Source organism: Calidris pugnax, unplaced genomic scaffold (assembly GCF_001431845.1).
Source record: "Calidris pugnax isolate Ruff unplaced genomic scaffold, ASM143184v1 scaffold56, whole genome shotgun sequence".
NCBI lineage: Eukaryota > Metazoa > Chordata > Aves > Charadriiformes > Scolopacidae > Calidris > Calidris pugnax.
In genome coordinates, this window is record NW_015090839.1 from 8542211 (window position 1) to 8566985 (window position 24775).

General features: G+C 35.9%; 1 protein-coding gene across 2 annotated transcripts in view; it reads right to left on the bottom strand.

Annotated features, from left to right (window-relative positions):
* The window catches only part of NPAS3 (neuronal PAS domain protein 3), a 611505-nt gene that overhangs the window by 276567 nt on the left and 310163 nt on the right, over positions 1–24775 (bottom strand). The window lies entirely within an intron of this gene.

Consider the following 24775-nt stretch of genomic DNA (forward strand, 5'->3'; position numbering starts at 1 on the left):
TGTGGGAGGATGCAAACACCGAAGTTCCCATTCTCACAGATTTAGGGGAAGCACAGCAGCTTATTAGTTAAAAAAAAACTGGGACCAAATAGACCATGTGGATTCTACTCTATTATTTAAAAGCAACAGTTTATATGTTTAACATCCTTTTTTTTTCCTTTTCCAGGTCTGACATGCAGAGCTGCATTTGCAAGACCAGATAACATGAACAAAGATAAAAATAGTGTCACTGTCCATTTACGATCCTATAATTCTAAGGTGTCAGTTAACAAAGAAATTGAATACAAAACATGTAGAAGTGAAAAAAAAAAAAAAAAAGGCCAAACCTACAGGCAAACTATGTAGCTTTATGCAAGCTGCATGACTGACATAAGCTATTTACCATTTTATCAGTGACTGAATAATAGAAGCAGGTGTTCCTACTGGTCTAGGCGGAATACTCTCACTAAACATTTTCTAAATCTATCGCTCTTGTATCAGTGATGTATTGTGTTGCTGTATTTTCCAGGGCCTAAGTTATAAAATAAATTCACAATAAACCAGCTTAGAATCAACCAGCAATGCTTATATCTCAGGTACTGTAAGCTATTAATTCTTCATTTAGGCGAAAATGAATTCAGCTCCTTCAAAGAGATAGTGTATTTTCCTTTAAGTTTTTATGTACAGTGTCTAGCACATGTCTGTGTATAAACCATGACCAGAAATAACAATTCTAACTATTACTATTTTCTTATGGACTTCAAGAAGAAGAAAAAGAAGAATGTGCAAGTAATAACATAATTCAAAACAAAATTCATTTATCTACATGCTTTAAAACAGTGCAACTTTCATATACAGTTTTGAATGCTCATTTCTAGTACATGCGTACTTTTTTCTTAATTAAAAAACCTGCAGACATTAAGTAAGCTTCAGTCCAGAGAGGGAAATGATGATTTTGTGCAAATATTTTCTGCTGTCTTCTTTAAAAAAATCCCTCCTCACATCCCCCTCTCTATCTTCATGGAGTCCACTGCAGCAGGAATACTGCTCCAGAGCTGCCACGGGGCTAGATTTTTTTCCAGCAAAAGCTGGAATAGAAGCATATAGAGAGAGACACCAAGAGATACATATGTTCTAGGTGGCCTATGTGACTATTCTGTCTGTTTTCCCATGAGTGTTGGATGGAGGATGATAGCTCCTTTTAGTATTTCCTGAGGCTAATGCCCCCTTTCCAAACGCATGACTGCAGCTTACGTGTGCTCTTTTTGCAGGGCTTTGCACACTTCAAGGACCTCAGCATCATACATCTCACACCACAGAAACTGTCTCTGCCAAGGGGAATGCAGGATTACTGGGTACCATAAACACACAGCATCCAACCATGTTTTGAAGCAGCAGCACACCTCAATGTCCAGAAGAATGGAGCATTCCCTTTTTCTGAACAGAATTTCCACCCTGAAATGTATAATTGTTTCCCAGCAAAATACTGTCTAGTAGAAGCTAGAGTGTTTTCATGAGAAGTGCCTCAATGTGATCAATTTTCCTGGGGAATATTTAATATTAAAAAAACTCCTAACAAACTCTAGCTGCGGCTTCTTAACCAAACAGATATGGATATGGACACCTATGCAGAGAACACCTGAATTTCTTTCTCAGTGGGGTAGACTGTGATTTAACTTGTGCATGAACTAAAAGTCATAGAGTGTTAGGAAACACCTTTTAAATTCCTGGATCATTTACTATGTTGTCTACTACTTTATGGTCCCAGGAGAATAGCTTAAAGTTTTATGAACATTCAAAACAAATTTCTATTAGACTAAGAGAACCACCTGTTACAGATGTCTTTTTAATAACTCTCTTGGAGTATACTAGAGGTGACTCAATTAAATTAGCTTGAAATGTGTGGTTATTCTTGTCCAATAAAACAGTTTATTGAAAGTCCTTTGTGTTCATAACCAACCTTGGTAGCAATCCATTTCCAGTTGCAAGTCAAGACAGCACCAGCCATTAATGTTCTAATAAACAAATGGTTTAACAATTGGGAGCTAATTGTCACAGTGGGACAGCCTGGGAAGCTTGTAATCAGGCCTGTATTGTCACAATTCATTTTCATATTGTAGCAAAATAATAACCTCAGGAGCCTATTTGAATTAAAAGGAATCTCACTTTATACTCATAGATACTCAGTCTATGCACTTTAAATCAGATTCAGTAATTTTAGACCACCTTAATCTCCTCAAAATCAACAGCCAACATTTTCTTGCTATGTCTAGGAATGACACTTCAGCAATAAAATCCCAGTTCCGAAAAATGGATGGGATACATTCAGTGGCAAATTACTTGTAATATTTTACAGATTTACTCCACTACACCTTTACTACAAATCTTACAAAATCAGCACTTATTTAAACCACAGGCGTGTTTATAGACAAGCAGATACTGTAAATCATAGCCAGGACCAAACTGGTAAAATAAACTTACTTGCAAAGAGATATCTCTTCTCGGAGTATGCTAATAAATCCAAACCTAACTTTCAATGTATCTAAATTCAGGGTACAACAGTGCTTGAGATTTTTTGAAATAAACTATTTTCCATTCACTCAGTCTCATCTTCTTCATGCTTTTCTTAAGTTATTCTCAACTAATCCTATAATATTACTACGATTTTTAACAAATAAACATTTTTAAAAGATATAAACACATTCAAACATATTCAAAAACATATTCAAACAATGTTTAAAAAGAGACCCTTCCGCATAACAGCTTAAAAAACCCGATAACTAATTAAAGCAACACCTTCAAAACTTCAGAAAATGAAAGTGCAAAAAAACCCAAGCCTTAAGGTTTCTGTTGTTGTTAACAATTGTCCAGATAACAAATTCATTTGACAGTTTGGTGGGACTTCGCTTTAAAAAAGGCCTGGGACTACCACAGAAGGGTTGTCAGGCACTGGAACTCAATTGCCTTCTTAGAGACGTGTGAAAAGGTTGCAAAACACACCTATTCCAGCTGAGCTGGAAGTATTTGGTCTCTTACTTATATAGACACTGACTTTCCCCTGTCCTTTTTTGACAAATGAAAGTAAGTCAGAAAATTAAAATGGTCATATATTCACTGGCTTCTGTTCAGGAAAGAAATAATATGCCCACTGAACACAGAATTAGAATTGTTCCAACACTGGTTTGCAGATGCAAGTTGTGTCCTTTAAAACTCATTCTGGACAAAACGTTTAGAAGTGATGATTTTGCTCCACATATGAGAAAATGTCTAAATTATTTTATCTGCACCAACCAAGACTCCTATGGAAAATCCTAGTTATTAAACCAGCCCTACCGGAATTTTACATTAAATTCCAAAGAAGAAGAAAACAGTTTTGTCAACTACCTTTTCAGAGATTGTGCTTACCTTTTCTTACTGTGTCATGGTAAGTAAGTACATCTATCCCATTAAGAACATGTACATAAAAACTAGCTGTAGTCTCCTAATTATAATTTCTTCTTGTAAAATGAAAAAGGACTAAATTCTAAAGCGCTTATTCTATGTTTATTTGGTGTTTCTTATTAAGACAAACGTGTAAAACCTGAGTGTTTAATTTGCTGGTTTGGCAATTACTATTCCCCGTAATTTTAAAATTAAAACTAAAACACTCATTATACCAAAATATCATCTCAATATCCTTTTAAGCCCTTGCCTCATCAAAAAAGCCCCCAAAAAATCCAACTCCAAATCTCAAAATAAACAATACCACTTGTTATTATCCCAGAAGTTTCTAGGTAATGAAAAAAAATATTCTCATGATGACTGCCCTTTTTGCACCTGATCTCTTGACCCAGGTTTCAAGGTGGTTGTTGGTTCAGAACTTGGTTCATTTCTGCTTGGGCTTTCTGCATCTTAAATATTCTAGCTAGTGTTTTTCCCACTGGTTCTTAAGAAAAGAACTGTTGTTTAAAAAAAAAAAAAAAGGGTCTCAAAGAAGGAAAAAGTCTCTCATAGAGGAAATTAGAAAATGAGATAGATGGACAACCAGAACACGTCATTACATCCGGACAACATCATAACCTTTAGAACCATTAAATAGAATCAAAACATTTTTTGGACACCATTATACAGTATCAAATGGAGATTTTTCTAAAGAGGATTTGAAGCCTTGAAACAGAAACAACCAGGAGAGGTGATTTTATTTTATAAGATTTTTGTTCTGATTTGTACTATTAAGCTTTGTTAAACACAATACGTTTACTTTTGCTTCCTAGATTGTGTGGAGTAAACAATGACATTCAGTAGTCATGTTCTAGAGAAAAAATATATAGTATGCCCCTTTGGTGAAACAGTTTTTAAATTCTAATAGAATTTCAAGGTTATTATCTATTTCAGATCAACACTGGAGGTCAGAGTTCACAGCAGCCAGAATTTACAAACCTCCAATGGGTTTTGATTGACAGCAATCAGCATCTCTTCAGCATCACTGAGGGAACAAAGTACAGGTCAAGACAGCAGGCGATTTCATCTGTCATTTTTAATTATCTAAATGATATTCACAGACAAAACCTTTCCCATCCATCAGGGCATCGCATTACCATAGACAATGTTTGTTTAAAGAAGAGGCCATAAAATCAAACAATTATGAATGCAGACAAGCCTTGCTATTGACTGCATAAATAATCAAGTGAGATTTCCAAAACTCTCTGCTAATGAATTGGTAGATTGCTGGCAGGAAGTGGCAAGTAATAATACAGACAACAATCTAATGTTCTTATTGACTTTTACTAAAGCTTGGCTACAGTAGCAAAGATCCGAAAATGACGTCAAGTAAGGTTTCCATAGGAGCCGTATTGATATCAGTACACTGCTAAAATACAAGTAGTTAACTCCTGACCTTATAGTAGGACCAGCAGTCCCCTGAGAGAGCGGGAACACTAGCACTACAATACATCATGAGCTGAGCCAACAGCCTCAGGGCTTCAACAATGTTGCTGCACAAGCAAGAGTCCCTTTTTTTTTTTGCCACGTGTAACGGTCTAATCCACCATAATTCAACTGCAATCTCAAAAATTAACTGTATTTGAGTCTGTTCTATGAGTAAATAAACATCTGTAAACTGATACTGAAAAGTATGCATCTAATACTGCTATAAATATATGGTGTGCAGAATACAGCCTGTTGGAATGGACTTAGATTTCTCATCCAGATGTCCCCAGAGGGTTAAAAGAAGTCACAAACAGTTTAAAGGCCAGAATCACGGGTTACATAAATCACCGTAAGTCCGTTGCTCCGTTTACACTACCATGCCTACATCTCATTAACTATAGTAATAGGTAACTAACTGGCCCAAATGTTAATGACAGTATTGGTTTCATTAATTGGGAAAAGCAGAAAATTATCTTTTCTGCTCAAGCCTGACATGGCAAAACTAATAATAATAATCTTTTTTACAGGTTCTAATAAGCTAACATGAGACCTCTTTGAGAAAAAAAAAAAAAAGGTACAGAAAGATGATATGTGAAATGGGCAGACTGTCCCCATTCAGTGGGGCAAAGCTTAAGATGTCTTTCTCCCACTAAGAAAGACTGGAGAAAGGATTTCCTCTGCGTAAAGGAATTAGGGTCAACAACAGATGCACTGTGGAAACAATATCCAGGTAGGTGTACAACACAAAATAAGGGCAGGAGTTTTTAGCAAAGCCCACAAGGACGCTTGTTGAGAGAGCGAGAGAGGGAGAAAACAGCAGAAACATTTCCCCTCATTACCACACCTAGAATAGGTTGCTGTCAGCATTTAATTCTAGTTTCTTTTACCTGAAAGCAGATCACTAACAGTACAAGTCTCGCACTTCTCACCCATATGATGTCCCTCAACTCTCCCAGCAAACACTACAGAGCAAAAAGCAGTTTTGGACTTCAGGATCTTAGTAGTTTTTCCTACTAAACAAAATAAGCAAGTTTCGCAAAACTATGTTTGCGAAATCTTTAACTGCCAGCTGTGTTTCTGGGACCATCCTTCACATCCATCGTGTCTGAATGAGCCCAAACTAGCTCACTGATCATCTCATGTTAGTTCAATCTCATTTTTCAAATCTTTATCAGCTCTTAATGATCTTTCGCAGATGTTAAAGAAGGAAACTAGACTGATCTCAATGGGATTCCGAAAAGGAAGGTTTTAAAAGGAAAAATGGAAAAAGCTCATGATCTAGAGAGATAAGGACTATCATTAAAATTGATCTTGGTTCACAGAAAAGAAAAAGAAAAAAAGTTATGCCTAATTAGTCCTGTGTAACCTACCTCCTGGCCTCAAAAATTAGTGGAAAACTCTTTCCTTCCCCTTCAGCCCTCCTTCCCCCCACATAATGATTTTAACTATTCTCAAAGACTGTCTCAAAGACAGACACTGCAGATTGTATCTTTCTACTGCAATTTTCCTCCTTGAGCACGTAATTGGTAATGAATGCAAGGCATCACATTTTTACCAAGTATTGTGGAACTGTTTCTAAAATCCCACTCAGAATTTCTTCTCAGTAGATAACCTGGTATGGCTTGCTTTCTCATGCTGGTAACCAGACAACAGAAACATTAAGAATGGAGTAATCGCTTACAGCTCCTAGAACTGAGTCTTCAGTTCAAGTCCCACAGATTCAGGTTTTGAGCTTCAGGAATGTCTGGTCAGTATTTGTTCTCGTCAGCTCACGGTGATTGGGATACCCTACATTCATCACAAATGACTTTCTGGTGGAATATAGCATAATTATGTCAACAGAAGACAGTCTAGATCTGACTGGAGTCAAGGCACTGCCAACCTAAATAAACAATACAGTTCAACATAAAAATTTTTTTTTCTTTAGTTTGGATGAAGAGGTTAATTATGTCTCAGTCCAGATCTGGATAACTTGACTGTAGCTACATATTTCAATAGAAAAGAGATGCATGTAATTCAGATCTACATTCATCATTCTGGTTCATGGGAAGACCTGAGGTTCTAGAGAAGGCAGAAACAACCAATAACTGCACCGAAATTATTCTAACTACAGGTGTTCCTATATATGACACCTTTAACAACCATTGCTAAAATTGTATACACAGTAACTTTGTGATTTTCTTCCCAAATGTGAAGAACTTCGGTGTATGCATTTTGCCAATCTTTTATTTGTTTTATTTTGTAACTTGAATACTATGATTTATTGAGATTTAACTATTCTTATCCATAGGAATTACTTTTTGTATTAATAGCATTGTAGAAGAGGCTTAAAGTTTATATTCACTGTATCATAACATATATCTACAATATATTAAGTCCTATGGATAAATATTTCAGGTTGTTAGAAAGGCACCTCCTCTCCTCTAGGAGAAGATATTGTTTTTTAAAAATCCTAAAATATAAAAAATATTTTAAAATGTTTTGTGAAGAATGGCTCTCTAAAGTATTAAATTGTGTTTAATAATATTCCTTCCTTTACTAAAGCAATCATTTACAACATGGACAGTCTGAATTAAAATAATCCATCAATGCATCATAGTTTGGTTGCAGGCAGTAACACAAAGGAAAATGCCATGGCAACAAACCAATGGAACAGTAGAAGTTTCACAGTTTCAACAGAAATAGGGAGCCTCAGCTAGGTGTCTCAGAAAGAAAGCTGCCAATATTTATATGAAACATTAGTTTTAGAAATTATGTTTAGAAAGTTTTTAATAGGACACAGGCCACTTTTGATAAAGAGAAGATTTTGAAGAAGAGCAGTGGTATATCTTATCTTGTCCTGACAGTCTAAGCAATATAGACACAATTGTTCTAAATGAATACTTTACATTCCTTCTCCCCTTGATACCAGTAGTCACAATGTTTTCAGTAAACGAATGATTTCCTGGGGAAATTCCACACTAGAGGACACTTTGGGTTTAATTCTTTTCATAATTTTCTTCTAAAAAGGTAGAGTTACATTCCAGATACGGACTTTAAAGCAAATGATTACTGACTTAAGAATGTATTTCAGGCTTTTTATAGGTTGGTGACCTAAGAAATATGTGACTAGCTAAAGTTCTTTGAGAAAGATGGTAACCAAACATGAATATATAAATCATCTTTTTCAATGGCACCATATTCGAGTGCGCCAGGTTGAAATATTGCAGGTTTCAAATCACAGAAGGCAGTAAAAATTATTAAATCAATAAGTAAAAACCCCAAACACCCTAAAATAATTTGACTGTCAAGAAAATTTTCTTTGCTGAAGATATTTTCTAGATCTGCAAAGCTATCTGAAGAAAGTAATACAAAGAGAATGCTATCAGAAAGTTGTGACAACCTCATTAGGTACTGATATTGCTTCTATATCAATAACAAAAAAAAACCCTAGTGATGACAACAGATATTTTTCAGGTCAAATCAGTCTAGAAGAGTTTAGCTGGTGTAATTAGAAAATGTCCTATCTCAAACGGCTCAATGGTTGCATAGGATAAGATTTGCGTGTGACCAGATGTCAAAATGCAACATCTACAAATGCCGCAAAGGAGAAAAAAAGAATCAAACAGCATATAACTCTCCTTGAAAGCAGAAATCAGGGTAATATACATTGCACAAAATAAAACAAGGAAATTATCTTCAAATAAATGAATCTTAATGAATGATTTTGTTATATTGACAGGGAACTATTAATAATCTTGTTCTTAAAAGAGGCGCTTCATTTGAAGGAGGACATCTTTCTACCTGTAATGAAAACTGTTATGCTCTTCTGCAATATCAGAATATATTCATTTTCCCTCAGCAGCTCATGGCATTCAGTCCTAGATGCTATTTATTTAATCATTCTTACCATAATCTTGCACCTATTACGAGGAATATTTAAGCACATTTAAGTTAAGCTTAAATTTAAGTGTAGGGTTGAACTGAAGCACAGAAGACGATTCCAAACAAGTTTATCATAACTGATTGGCCAGATGGACAATATGTGCTCTTGGGAGTGCAAAGTTTTCAGCTCTGGTTCATTCCCAGTGATATAAATCAGGAGAATCCACTGGAGTCAGTGGATTCAGCAGTTTTTAAAAGAGTGAGAAGAGTGACAGGACTGAATTACTTGCATTTGTGAGGTCCCCACAGTGGACAACGTTTTTTTGCTTCTTAACAAAGCATCAAAAGTTAGAGAAGTAAACTTCCACTTAGTCACTGTCATAAATTTCAGCCAAACAAGGTCTTAGGGCCTCTGCCAGCTTATAAATTTCTAACAAAATAAAGTTTGTAAGTTTGGGTTGAGGGGTTCTGGTTTCTTATACCTCGGATTTTTGCATTTTGAAAATAGAATGTAGCACTTCTGGAATTTAACCTAAACACTGAAATGCATTTTTGTACAGTCAGTCAGTTCCATATCCTGAAAAGGTCTCAAAACATGCTCTGAATTTCTTCCTTTCTACTCTCTTATACAACCGAAAAACTCTTCTCCCTTTCAGAGTAAAAATTCAGTTATATTCATGTGAACAACTGAAAATCTTTTAAATTTTCATTGTGGCTTTGTAATTCATTATGGGTTTTTCATTTCAAAGAGAAATGCATCTGGCTTGTTTCTCAGTTACTCTGACTCCCGTTCTGCTAGTCTGTTCACTACAAGATTTTGTCTTTGTATTGTATTGTAAAAAACGCAGTTATTTGTAGAAAATCTGTGTATTCAGTGTTTTCCACACTACATTAATTCACTGTGCTAGGTGTTCTCATCTTTTATTTGGACTGAAATTTTAAAATACCATTAACTACGTACTGTGGCTCCTGCAGCATAAAGTTCATGGAAGAACCTGACTTCAGATGATTAGCTAGAAATTTAACAGGATCTTTTGTAATATGAATGGTGCTAAGGAGGTCACACACAGAGATCACAAACCTACAATTTTGGTCATAACAGGATGCTTGTATCTTAACGTAGCCATCTTCAATGCTTGCTGAACAGCCATATCTTTTTCCTGTGGACAGGATGGCCAAACAGAAATTTCTGTATTCATGCCAGTTCTTTTAATCTGCTACGAATACAGTCTGCATTGTTGTTCACCACTGCTTTTCTGTTAATATTTCTATTTTAAACAGTGACAACCAAGAATATTTACATATGAACATATTTACATATGAACATATTTACATATGAACATATTTACATCTGAACCTTCAGTCTGACAGGATAGAGTAATACACACAGGGGTTCAGGTCTGCCTTTCCTTGGGGTGCCTGTAGAATACATCAGTTAATATGATTAAACACAGAATAGTTGACTAATTATTCAATAACATCACTTAAAATTGTAATGAAAATAGTAATTTATCAATACAATGGCTGCTACATTAATCAGGAAAAATATTCGCCCTCCACTTAAATTATTCTCGTAAAATTCATGTTAGTCTGAGCTCTTTTGATGCGCTAAATATGTGGGGACACTCACAAAATCTGGTTCTACTCAATTAGGGTTACTTTCTATGTTTCTGCAATAGCCACAAAAGACAGAAAACTTACTCTAATGGGGAATTCACAACAAAAGCTTTATTTCATAGTTGTGAAATGTCTTCTGTTTCTAAAGTTATCCTTCTGCATGCCCCAGACATCACATATGTGGTTTGGTTTAAATGAAGTGTTTCTACCAGAAAAGATACAATTAGTCTGTAGTGAGAAATATCAGGAATGAATACAGTTACATGAAACAGCAAAACTAGCAAAATAATAATGCAGAACATTTTTTTAAAGGTTTCAATTCTTTCCAACAAGAGATTTTCTGGGAAATTACCTCCAAGATTTTAGTTTCCTTTTTTCTAATATGAAGTGCGTATTCCTTATGTAATGCATAAAATGCTTTATGAGAAATAAGATTATGGTGACAGACACCTGTGACATCTCTAAAATGGTATGTTACAAATCACAGCAGGACAATCAAATAAATAACATTCAAAGTACTAGACATATTAATGACAAACTAAATTAAACACAAAGTAACTCTATTTTTGTACAGAAAAAGAAAACTGAGCAGGGGAAATTTTTGTTTCTATTTTTAATTTTATGCCCTTTTTATCTCAAGAGAGTTTTATAAAGTTATAATTTACCTGTGTCTTAGTGGGTTAAAATAGTAAAAGGTGGGCACTGCATCTTCTTTTCCTCTTATATTCCTATTTTTTTTATATTTTGAAACATTTCCCTTTTAAAACAAAACCAAAACCTCCCTTCTGCCAATCAATATAAGCACTGGTTAAAATTAAAAGCACACTTCATAAAATCACACCTTTAAGAGAAGTATTATTGTTGTTGTTATTAACAACACTTTAAAATAAAAGTACATAATTGCTAAAATACAATGAAATCCCCAAGGTAGAAGCATGTTAAGCCATATTAGTTCCAAATGACTAACATTTTTATAGTACTAGCTAAATGAATTAATAATTATTGGCTACTTATTTTAAAGGATTGCCATTTTTTATTTAAAGAGCTATGAAGTACATGCTGCACTGTCAGTTACCCTTCAGGTACCACTCTCTTTTAGAACAGAGGAGAATCAGCCTTCAGACTTATAAGATCAGCTCCCTGTGTCCAGTTCTGAGCCCTCCAGTTCAAGAAGGAGAGGGAACTACTGGAGAGAGTCCAGTGGAGGGCTATAAAGATGATCAGGGGACTGGAGCACCTCTCTTATGAGGAAAGGCTGAGAGACCTGGGCCTGTTTAACCTGGAGAAGATGGAGAGGGGACCTTATCCATGCTTATGGATGCTAAAGGACAGGTGTCAAGAAGATGGGGTCAGGCTCTTCTCAGTGGTGCCTGGTGACAGGACAAGGGGCAACAGACACAAACTAGAACACGAGAAGTTCCATCTCGACATGTGGAAAAACTTTGAGTGTGCCAGAGCACTGGAACAGGCTGCCCAGAGAGGCTGTGGAATCTCCTTCTGTAGAGATACTCAAAACCTGCCTGGATGCATTCCTGTCCAGCCTGTTCTGGGTGACCCTGCTTTCGCAGATGGTTGGACTAGATGATCTCCAAAGGTCCCTTCCAAACCCTACACATCTGTGATTCTGTAATCCCTATATGCCATGCCAATTCTACATTAGAAAGAGTTGACCAGAACTTTTTAAAAAAACAACATACAAGCAAAGCTGTGGGAGAGAACATATAAAAGTAGCATGTATTCATGTTCACAGTGCACTCCTCTTTCTCTGTGTGAAGACATATCTACCTAGTCTATCAACAGATAAATTCAGCTCTGGAATTTTGGCTACTTAATGCTTACAGTGAATTTAGTTTAAGGATCTAAGTCAGGCAAGAAGTAAATGCTCCACTGATGTGTACAGCTATCTCTGAAAGAGATTACAGGCAATAAAAGAAGATGGTTTAAGCTTCTTTTCCAAATTCTTTTACACCTCCATCCTGTAAAGGAGGCCAATGTGCTGAGTTCCTCAGTCCTAGAGTGCCCTTGACGCTCCTTGGAGTCAAGCGTTCATTCTTAAATGAATTCTCCTATTTCTAACTCTTTGAAAGACAGTCTCCCCATTAGTTTATACAAGTGAAAAGTAGTACTGGCTAAAGAGCTTTGCTCAAGGAGAAAATACTAGGGGAGAGGGAAAGCAGAAGCCCTCATCACTGTCACAGGATTTTCTCACTTCAGAGATTGCTTGGTGTGGCATGAATGGATTTGGCCTTCACAGGGTTTTGAAACTCCAACGGTATAGGAAGAGACATTCTTTAATAAAGAGAAGTTATTTCTGGGTTTCTGGAGATCAAGGATGACTCAGGGACCCACACCACTTCTCTCAGGGGAATGAACAAGTAAATATTAACAAAGTTTCTTCTCCTCATGAGAAAAAACACTTTTAAGTTCTGATCCTTTCAGATGGATTATTTTTCTTTTGGCATTTAAAAAACGCTGTCATTTCCTCACTGTGTTACTGCTTTTTATATGCTTGCATAAGCAGGACAAACCTTCAAATCTTATGCATCACAATCTTGCCATGAATAGGAAGAGCCCTCATACAGTCTCACAGGACATCTTTCGACCTAAATTGGCCTTTCAGATGTAACAGCACTGCTTCAGAAGACTTGGCTTATCCATTCAGTGACTGTGCTGGCTGGGATCTCAAACTCATTGGGAATACAGAATCTGCTCCACTTTGGGAGCCAACTGCTGATGTAACATTGACAGATGCAGAACCCATATGCCCAAGTCTGGGTAGGATGCCTGTATCACCGGCATCTGGATGTCAGCTTTCCTTTTCTGGCTCTGCTGCTGGCTTTGCTGATAAACCCGATTGTCCGTCCGCTGCGGGTCAGCCTGCTGCTGCCCTGTAGTCGTGTTTTTTGGATGTGAGTGGTTCCTCTCTATTAAGGAGTACTATCTGAGCATAGTATGCATCTCTTAATGCTTTCATATGCCACTACACATCTAATTCCAGTATTTCTACTGTTCCTGGTGATTTAGGCACAGATGATAAAATCTTGCAGGTGCAGCGAATCTGTAAAACGTGTAAATGTTCATTCCCTGTCTAGTGGCTGGGGAGCTCTGCTGATACCATCCATTACTTTTTAATCCTAAACAATTTTTTACTGCTAGATATACAGCCAGGAACTGCAAGTGTAAGATTTGGATGACACCACAAAGACATTTTTATAAAGAGGAAAACACACAACACTAAAATGCCCTTTACAGAAAAAAAAAAAAACAAACCCAAAAAAACCAACTATGTAAAAAATTGCCAATATATCATTGACATCTACTTAGAAATTTGCATGTGTCATCCTTGACAGGCACATTCTTCACACTAAGGAAAATAAAATGGTCTTTAACTAAAATGCTGTGCTCTGCTGTTGTGACTGTTCTCCCTTAGTTGCTTTGAAAAAGTATGGTTTTTTTCCCTTTGAATTTAGAATACAACAATACCTTAATACTTGGGAGCAAAGCTTGATAATACCCATAGATTAAGAAATGTTAACCATTTCCTAAGGTAAGAAATGGGAAACTGCACTTTTAGCTTACATTCAGAGTCTTCCAAACTCACAGCCTCTCCATGAGAGAGATCATTAAATGTCACTCTAGAGCAAGGCTGACGGGTGTACATGCTCCCAAATTCAGCAATAGCAGCTACAGTCACTTCCTGCCAAGCCTCCTACATGTAGATAATTCATACCCTCATCAAGAATAATCTATTTGGGAGTTGGGGAAACTTTTGTAGAATGAATGCCAAATGCTGCTAATTAGCCATTGGCAAACACTGGAATTGTGGGGGGCAGTACAAAGTCAGTAGCCTAAATGTGCAAGGATGCGACATGAAACAACCCCCTTCCTCTCCCACAGCAGATGCCCAACCTAATGTGGACTACTGCCATTGAAGAAAGAGGGCTGATCCTCTGATCCCTCAGCTTTTATACTGAGCATGGCGCAGATGGAATGGAATACCCTGTTGGTCAGTTTGGGGTCATCTGTCCTGTCTGTGCCTCTCTGCAGGTGGGACTCTACACTTTTCCACTTCTGACCCTCCAACAGGGCATATAACAAAGTGAGCTGACCTTGGTTGCTATTGCAATAAGTATAAGCAGGAGCACCTCCACATACCGTCCCTTGGTACTAACTACAAACATCAGGCCTTACCTCTGCTAGAAGCTGAGAGTGTCTGAAAAAGATGTCGTTAGTTTCAGAGTTCAGTTAGAAGAGGCTTAGATGAAAAGAAAAATTACTGAAAAGAAAATTGTTTCTGTTTTACCTCAAACCAAGACAGAGGGAGTCTCTACAGGTCTGTTATATATTAGGCCTCCACTCAAACTCTGGCTTTGTTTCATCCGTTTTCATTAAAACCAACACTGTTTTTCATTCTGTGGGCTACGAAGCACTTGCTGATAGCCTGAAGAAAACTGACCAGTCCTATATTGTTACTGCCGCCTCCTTCCCACTTCCTAAACTACGTGCAGTAAGAGGAGAAAAAAAATACCCAACAAAAAAATAAAAAAGACTCACATAACATTATTTTTTGAAAGAAAACAACAAAGTGATTTTATCAATGGGCTAGGAAACAGCTGCTATAGCAAAGAAGGTGTCATCCATAATGGTGACTGGGAGAAGCAATTCCTATTCTATCTTAAAATGTGAGCAGGACTTCTGAACTTTAGACACAGACACACACCCATCACAGATTTTTTTTCTCCTTAAAGTGTGTATTAAAGGCAAATAATCCACCATCTCTGTGCTAGAAAAACCATGAATGAAGTCATAAAGATTAAAATCTTTATGTTGAGCAGAAGATACAATTAAAGGGATGAACAGAATAACAAATACTAATTGCAAAGCAAGCCAATGATACACACTTTAAATCACTATCTATAATATGTAGGAAAGTATCTACAATTCATTAATTCAAACCGGAATTCAATGAGATACTATCAAAGAGGTATAGTCTTACATAATGTAAAACAGTACATCTAAACAGTATTCTCCTTAAAATGGAAAAAATGTGAAAGAAGAAAACAATTCATTGCATAAGTGCTGTGCATAATTAATGAACAGAATTCAGCATCGATTTGCATCTTATGTGACCTTATTAAATGTCCCCCAAAGAAAATTTGATACAATGTAATTACACAAAATTACCTCACTTCTAGAAATGTTATAATTTGTCTCCATGCTCCCTTTTTTATTTTCTGTACAGGTAGAAATTCTAATACAGTGACATTTTAGCAGCAACTAATGGAAACAACCACTTTTAATCAACTTTTGAGATAATATACTTCAGAACAGAGAGTATGCTCCACAAGTCTGACTCATTTATTTCAACAATATTTGTATTCCCTTAAATGTTATGTCCTTTAAATCTGTGTAAAGGTGCTTGCACTTTCCAAGCAAAATCCAGTGGATACAGAACTACATCTGGGGCTCCAGCTCCTATAGCAGAGAGGAAGGTTGAACACACAGCTTCCATATCTATATTTAATTTTTATATTTATTTAGATCTCACAGTTGCAAACAAAATAAAAGTATGAAAAAGTGACTAGCAGATGACTGATATGATGAAATAACTCAGAGTTAAAATCAGCCTTAAACAATAGTATTCACATGAATCTCAACTGTCCATACTCCATTTAAGGGTTCTCTGTATGCAGACTCCAACACCACCCTTTGCCAGCTCCCATGGAAAAAGAGGGTACATTCTCCTGCCCTTCATTTCTATGACAGAGGAGTACAAAGACTGTTTAAAGCCTATTTCTAGTGCTTTTTGTTTTCATAAGACCTGAAATGAGGAATATAGTCATCTTTGAAACTGTCATCAATGTTTTCAAGAAAGTGAAGAAAAACATCATTGTTGAATTGCATGGCAAATACACTTTTCCCTATTTTTATTTATTTAGATAAAATCAATACCCTTTTTTTTTCCTTGATGAATGCTGTGATTGAAAAAAAATAATAAAACAACAAGGCATAATGAAACCAGGACACTTAATGTCCTCACCTATATCTTTACAAACACCGTACAAGGTACAATTCTTTCTGGTGAACCCACACATTAGTTTATGCTGTCTATACTTTTCAAGCCACCTTACTTCAGAGCAAAATAAGGCTAAACCCCAAATCATAGCTGAATGTATACTCCATTAAATAGAGTTTTGTTGACGTATCTGAAGAAAAAATCCTCTTTCAGCACCTACAGGCTGCAGAAAGTCCTCCATTTCTTTTAATGACCTATTCCCTTTGTCTGATTCAATACAGCCCACTGGCTATGGAAATGACAATACTCAGCAGGTGACAACAAAATGGCCAACAAACAGTGCTGAGATATGTCATTTTCTTCAAATACTTTCTCAGGAATTAAATGACACACTACAGTATGCTGTGTCCTGCTCAGATCAAATATTTCTTTATTAAATGAAACTGCACACTTTTATATATCGTTGCCATATAAAATGCAGGTTTAAGCATACTGCTTCAAGCTCTGACTGCAAAACAATTTGCTATTTCCCACCCCCCCAGTCTCCTTTTAGCATATAACCCCTTGGGCAGCAACTGCTCGGATGCTGTACCTTTGTCATAACTCCAGATTGAAAGCCCTGCCCTTATGGAGTCAATCTGATGCACTTACTGTGACTGGGACAAATTGGAGTATGCAAATTAGCACCTTTCCAGTCTCCTGAACCCAGGAAATGCTCTTGCTACGTGTTCCAGCTAATGGACCCGAGATGTCCCTTGTAACAGTGCTGTCTGTGCAACTCCTTTAACCTTTTCAGATTCTGATCTAGCCTTTGTTCCTAGCCCTTTTTAGAAACGTGCAATGTATCAGGCTAACCTCTGTTATAATTTAAACCAGTGTAAAATCAGAGCCGTATCATAGCATTTAGTGGCATTTACACATTTGAAGTGTAAAAGAGCATCCAACAGTGAACAGAGGCCCACAACATTAAAATTTCTGAGAGAGATTTTTTTTGCCTCCTTTTAGTTTCAAATGCTTATTGTTACTCTGAATCACCTACATGAGTATAAAATGCACGATTAGATTTCTAAAGTTCTAAATAAATTAACATCAAGTATAAGAGTTTACCCTTTTATTACAAGAGGATGATCCTCTGAGAAGACTATCAATCTATGAAATACTCAAGGAGAGACTGGTGATCAAACCTGAGCAGATTCCCATGTAGATTACAGATTTAGCCCCCCAAAAAAGATGAAATAGCATCTATCCTTAAATCATAAAGAGAAATGGTACTAGAGATGCCTTATCCCTGGAAAGTCACACTTCAAAGCATGATAGTAATCTTTTCTTCCCAGAGTCCTATGGTTCTTCTCACAACTTATCAGCATTTACAGTGTTTTCCTACCTTTAAACTGTGTTTGGGTGAGGTGTTTGAGCAGTTAATAACTGGACATTTCATGTCACCCCAAATTAACATTTCCAAGTAGACTGTGTGTCTATCTTTCTCTCAACACAACACAGTATCCTGACATTCTGCTTCCTTGTCCAATCACTTTTTTTGAAGATCTCATTCCTAGTTTAATGTTCTTAAAATAATCCAGATTATTTTCTTTGGTCCTGTCCAATTTGAAATTGTATTTTTTTTAGAGGGTCGTACTCCCTTCTGTGTACATACCACCATCCCTTACATCATAAATCCATCAGTTTTGTTCAGTTTATACTAAGGCATTACGACATCCAATTTATTACTGTTACCTCACTGTTTCTGAATGACTAATTTGAACTTTATACAATCGTCAACTTTTCTAGATAAAGCATGGTTGCATACTGAATGCTTATGATTTTGGATAAAGGTGTACGTTAAGTGTCTATTTTTCTCCTTTATTGTGTTCAATTTCTGGACTGCACTTTGTGGAGAGCAACTGGTGCTCCCTTTGGTTTTGTACCTGAACATTCTAGAGGCCACTTAATCACAGGAGGAACACTGAAAAAATAGACTCTACAAGACAATGAGGAGGTTCAGATTCAAAATTTAAGTATAAAAAGTAGACTACACGTGTATGTTATAGAAATCATTCCCTTATATAGGTTTATATGATCCCCAAATCTTTAGTTCTGACTTGCTGTGTATTCATTCTGTTTTATTGCATTACTACATTATTTATTGCATTATTACATTATTTTATTGCATTTTATTGCTCTTCACTGCCAAGAGAAAGTTTAGGGTCACTTTGCTGTGTGGTTCGATCTGCAACAACTACTTCTTAATTCATCTCTTAAATTCCACTTTATTTTCGGCAACTGATGCATAACTTAACCTCTACTTCATCCCAAAAATCTTTACTTTCAGACAGCACAGGTCTATGTTCTCCAACATATCCTAAATTTTGTCAGCTTTTTCACATTTTTATTTTTGCCTGCCTTTGACACATGCTACCAGGGCTCAGTTGGTAGTCTACCACTTCAACCCAATGCAGACTGCATGAAGCCGAATGGCCATCTTTCTCCTCAGAAAGTATACCACTGACATCATCATTAGCAACTGCCCTTCACAAATCTCCAAGCCAGTAGAAGTCTTTTTTGCTAACACCTTTTACAGCCTGGAAAAATCCTCCATCAGCACTACCATCTGCTGCTTCCTCACCTTTAGTCTCATGTCACTATTTCTGTGTTGACTAGTGTTATACAGAGATAACCTCATTATGTAATACTCAGAGCAACTGAAAATAGCAAATGAGAAGATAAATCTTCTCCCTAATATTTTACAGCACTCCAACACTTTTCTGTCTATTTTCCCACTTTTTTTCATTTTCTTGTCAGATGGGCCTCCCTGTAATAATTCAAATATTGGAAAAAATGAGATTTCCACTCAGCTATAGCCTAGCCAGCCACAGAACTCCCACTGACCCTAATATCAAGTTGTACTTACGTTTCTACTGCTTATACCTAATTAAAGCACTCCAAAGTTTTACAATACTCAAACATTTGTAGCAGAAGACAAGTTTCAGAACTATGCATTTTCTTCTTCAATTATGATTATCCATACTGTTTGGCCACTTTTAGTTCCTAACAGTGTGCTTACAGGGCAAAGTATTAGTACTTGTTTTCACTACAGGAGAAACTGTTAATTGTGTGCAGCTCTTGTACCTTCATCTACAATCGTTCATGACTTCAAAAATGTAAATAACTTGCTCTGTTCACTGATCTTTACTTTGCCTTAACAAAAAGGATCCACAGGTTTTGCATAATCTGAACTGGCTGCATGCTGAACATGTATATTTACAATGTATGGAAAACTTTACCTACATGCTCTCCAGCAAGATGTTTTTAGAAAAAATGAATAGCATCATTGTCTTGTTTCACTTTAATCCAGTTATTATAGGTATATAGCAAAATCTTCCAAATGACTAAATATTGTAGTGAAATTGTATAGTGACTTCTTTCCACTTTTTGTCTATGCCAAGCTTGATAGAATACCATTGTCCTAATAAAGATTGTCAACAGTGCTGCAAAAATAATAACAGAAAGGGAGAACAAGACCCAAAAGAGAAAAAACTCTGATATGAAAGTTTCCTTCAAATTGGGTATTCGTTTCAACGCCTTCTGTATTTGATAACATTAATTTATAAACTGGATGATAAAACTGCATTAACTTGAAAAGAATGTGGAAACATTTTCCTAATAACAACTTCCAATTTCTCTGGTTGAATATGGGAAAAACTCTTTTGTTTTGTTTTATAACTATTAAGATATAAAAAATAATAGTTAGCATTCAGTTGATCATTCATGAGACCATGAATACTTCTGAGAGTATCACGTGTATGATTCAATCTGCCATTTGCAGCCATTACACAGCTCAGACAGTGGGATAGGATCAGCCTCTAGAACAAAACTGAAGACATGGTTTTCTTTTAGGAGTTCAGGTAGGGGTAGTAGCTACCTGCAAACAGAAGACTAGTGCTCACTTGGAGTGAAGAGACGGGTATTATTTTTCCTTTTTCCTGAAGAAACTTAAGCTTATCCGACATGCTCCAGAAATTAACCCAGTGACCCAGATATGGTTTAATTTACTCTAAATGGCAATGGCATCACCGAGAATAATTCACTAGAAACCAGAGATGTTGCAGTCATTCCACACATTTACCTCACAATTAATCACTCTGAAGAACAGTAGTATACTATGTTGACATACAGGATGTATTTGTACAGTTTCATGTTAGCCTTATTTTACAGTTCTGGATGCATTAATAAAAGAAAACAATTTAAAAAAATACAAAATTATTAGAATGAGGGACATCTTTCAATTGTTCACAATGCTAGCAATTCATCAGGCTTCTTATGTCCATAGGGTGTGGGTGGATTGTTTGTTCTTTGACTTTAAATACAGAAAAGCTGAAATAACATCAATGGATCTAATAACCTGTGGCTTCTCTACAGGATAGGGGTAAAAAACACAATTAAATCTCCATGAAGTTCCATCCACAAGCTGAGGCTGCCAGTGGAGTGAAAAGGATATGAAGTATGTTTACAAAATATCAGATTGCCTTTCATTCATGGAGAGCCTGGGACCACTGCATGGAATAAAGCCAAATTGCAGCATTCAAGCCATATGTAGCTCCCTTCCAAGTAGTTCAAATTTCATTCCCATTCTACGACTATATTACATGATCAAGTCTGTGGTGCTACTGCTAGGCTGCTAGGAAATAAAATAGGGGCTTACAGCCCTTGCTCATGCTACAGATGACTTTGATGGGTCATCTTGGACACAATTGTACATCCAGCACAAGTATCCTCTCCGAATTGTGAACCACTCCTTCCAAGCTAAGTGGTTTGTATCCTGTAGCTCTTGACTCAATGATGATGAAGAATACAGCCTATAGGGTCAGAATGTTTGCAGCGAGGCTGTCTTTCCTGCCTGATTTTTTTTTAACCCTCATTGAATCTGACTTTGCAATTACGAATGCTTATTCATCACAAAACACTTTCTTAATGGGAGAAAAAGGTATAATACAGAGTAAAAGGAAAATGCAAGTGTCATAGAATTTCCAAGATAATTCTCAAAAAGGCTTAGGAAAAGCTTCTAGGAAGGTAGGTGGGCCCTTTTATGGCACAGATGGAGAATTCAGTGATTGTTATCCACCTGTAAATCATGGGTGCACAACAGATCTCACTATGGGACTGAATTGTTCATGAGATTGGTACTTGGGTGTTTGAGCTTTTTTCCCTGTCTAGCTTGGTAGTTCAGTTCTATCAAATGTATCTAATGGGCAATAACTTCAGGGACATAGTAGAAATGAAATGGGATCTTTCATCTATTTTGATCTTGGGTTTGGTTTGGTTTTTCTTGAAATTCATGGTAGACATCTCCATCAGAATGGTGATGGTGACAGTGCTCACCATCAACCAAGTCTACCAAAAAAAAAAAAAAAGAGCTAGAGACAAAAGAAACATCTTTGTTGCACTGACACTTCAGTATCTCCCCAATTTAAGGATTTCTTCACACAAAACTAGGTGGAGGTAGAAGAGTAGACAATTTAAGAGAACTAGTGACTAAGTTATTGTATTAAAGTAATATAATGCTATATGAAAGTGTTACAGTTTCTTAACAGTTGAAGAGACACTGCTGAAGTAAAGAATGCAATTGTGAAAGTTATCACTCTTGTATGCAGGAATACAATACGCGTAGCGCTCACTACAGTTCAGATACACAGTTTTACTATTATTACTAATACCATTTTTCTATCCTATTCTGACTTTAAAGCTATTCAATTGTGTTTAATTCCAAATATTTATTCTTTAAGAAGGCATTGTATTTTAATGGAAGAAATACATTATTTTGTAAAATATTAAATTTTATTTGAAAATACTGTACATTTTACTTTTAATTGTTTTACCGTTCAAATTGTAAGGTGTGTTCTTTTTTGTTCAAGAATTTTAAAAGCAACTAATTTAAATATGCAAAATTATCTTGAGTTGTTCATACGTGAACTTAAAAGCCATGCAACACAGGAAAATTAAGTAATTATGCCTCCAAGTTATTTACTGCAATTAAGCTCATTTATCATATGCAAATTAGTGCAAACTGGTCTCATTAGTTACTAAATTACTCAATATGAGCTGAACAATGTAGCACTCCAGTTTGTAATGAAAAATCCCTGTAGAGGCAAGCAGTATCAATTAAGCTAATTTGCATATGCAAATATATTCACTAACTTTCCCTTTTCTCTATATTTAGTTCTACATTTCCTGATCATTCCTGATTATATGAAGAATATGGGGTTACTGACCCTTTTCCACACCTTCTCAATAACAATGAAGCTGCAGAAAAAATCCAGGGGCCCTGAAAAAAATTATAATCATCTTGCTAATTTTTACAACCAGTTTCTGCCAAATTTTTGAATAGCAGGTACCAGAAGTAATATTTTTCTTCTGGATTTATTTAATAAACAAATATAAAAAACCCCACAGAAATGTAAAACTGAAGATGTCTTTACTGAACTCTATTCTCAATATAACACCACTTTTCAGAAGAAGAATGTAGAAGATAGCAAAGCACCCAATTTGGAAAATCAAAAATCTTGTCATAAATTAACAAACTTATTGCCATTACCTATTTTTCTCCTCTATTGCAAGCATTTCTACTGTTCATCATTCATGTGATTTTACTTGGAAAACATTTAAAAGACTTTTTGCCCTGACTTGAAGATTCTGATATAATAGCATTTGGGCATTCATGTTTTGTGGTGTCTTTTTTTCCACAAGCACACAGTGGACAGTGTCTTTGGCTTCAAACCTACTGTGAGAATCTCTTCAGCATGACATACAGCAATCAGCTGTGGCTTGGAAATTTTTTGACATGACTGACACTACTTGCTTGTGGAATCAAGACGTAAAATATCACAAGGTGCACCGCCATTTCTGTTCTTACAACATCACTATAAATAAACAATACCCACTTTTTTTTTTTTGAAACATTCTGTGTTATGCTTCTCATGTGTCTGTCAATAAATTTTGAAGTATCAAAATATTACAAGGATTAGAGAGGCTCCTTAATTTCTGAGTTTACACTTAACCCAGTCCTCAAAATATTAATAGCAAAAGGGATTAAGCAAACTATTAATTCAACTTTCTCAGATAGCGGACTTTGAAATCAAACACAGGTAAATTAAGGTTGATCATTCACTTAACTTGCAAACAATACTTATCACAATACTGCTTTGAAAATAATTTCTAGGAGCAGCAGACTAAACGAGACTTTTAGAACTATATTCCACCACAGAATCTGTCTCATTGCTTTTTTAAAAATAATTTTGTCTTCTGGAGATTATCTTTCTACTTCTAAGACCACAAGGCAGTACTTTGAAGTTCATTCAGATCTGCTAAATGTGGTACATTTGAATGTATGACCTAGACTTTCCTTCCAAGTGTTGATTACTATGCTAAAACAAGACAAGATTTTAACATATCATGATAAACTTGTCACCATTATTAATTAATTTTGTCCTTTATCCATCATCAACAGTCTATTCTCTTTTAAATGTCAGAGTGGAACTTTCAGTTATCAATTGAGAGATTAATGGGAGTAATTTGGTAAAGCACCACCCTCTCTGAAAAGGCCACACCTCAACAGATATTCAATATGACGCTGATGGTAATTTTGACTGAAAATCAAGTGCTATATAGTTTATTTTACAAGTACTATGATAAAGTTATGCCCTGAAAGCACCTAAATTTATCCTATATAAGTACAAAAAATAAAAAGTGAAAGGGGAATCTAGCTTCAAAAAGCAAGAAAATCATTAATTGTTTAAATATGCAAGTGAAAAACTCAAGTGTCAAGTAGTTTTCAAACTGGCCATGCTAGGTTTTTTCATTTTCATTCATAGGGGGTCATACCTAAGAAGTGTATATAAATCAGTCTCAATGAGGTTTTATCTAGATATTTGCTATAATTCCTGTTGTAAAAAACACACCTTTAGTATATAAAGTACATGTGTACATACTCAAAACACACTGACAAATCACATAGACTGAAATATCAGTAAATTTCTATTTCTCCTTTTTTTTTCCTATGCTTACGAGACAGCATAACAGTGTTGTCTGTCTAATATGCAAACACAGCAGTGTAGATACTGGCGCAGATATCTTTGATACAGTAACTATATCAAGTATTTGCTTACAGAATCAAAAACTTGACCTAGACCTCTGCCAAGGGTGTACAACTAAGTAAATCACTTCATTATGATTTTTGTTCCAAAAAGAAATTAATTCTACTAGTAAATTTCATGTTTTCCTAAAATTATCTTTGTTGCTATTCTGAATAGTTACTTTATAAAGATGTGAAAAATCTGACATTAACCATGGTGCTTTTGAATGCCACAGCTGAGTTAGTACAGAGAGATAGCTCTCAAT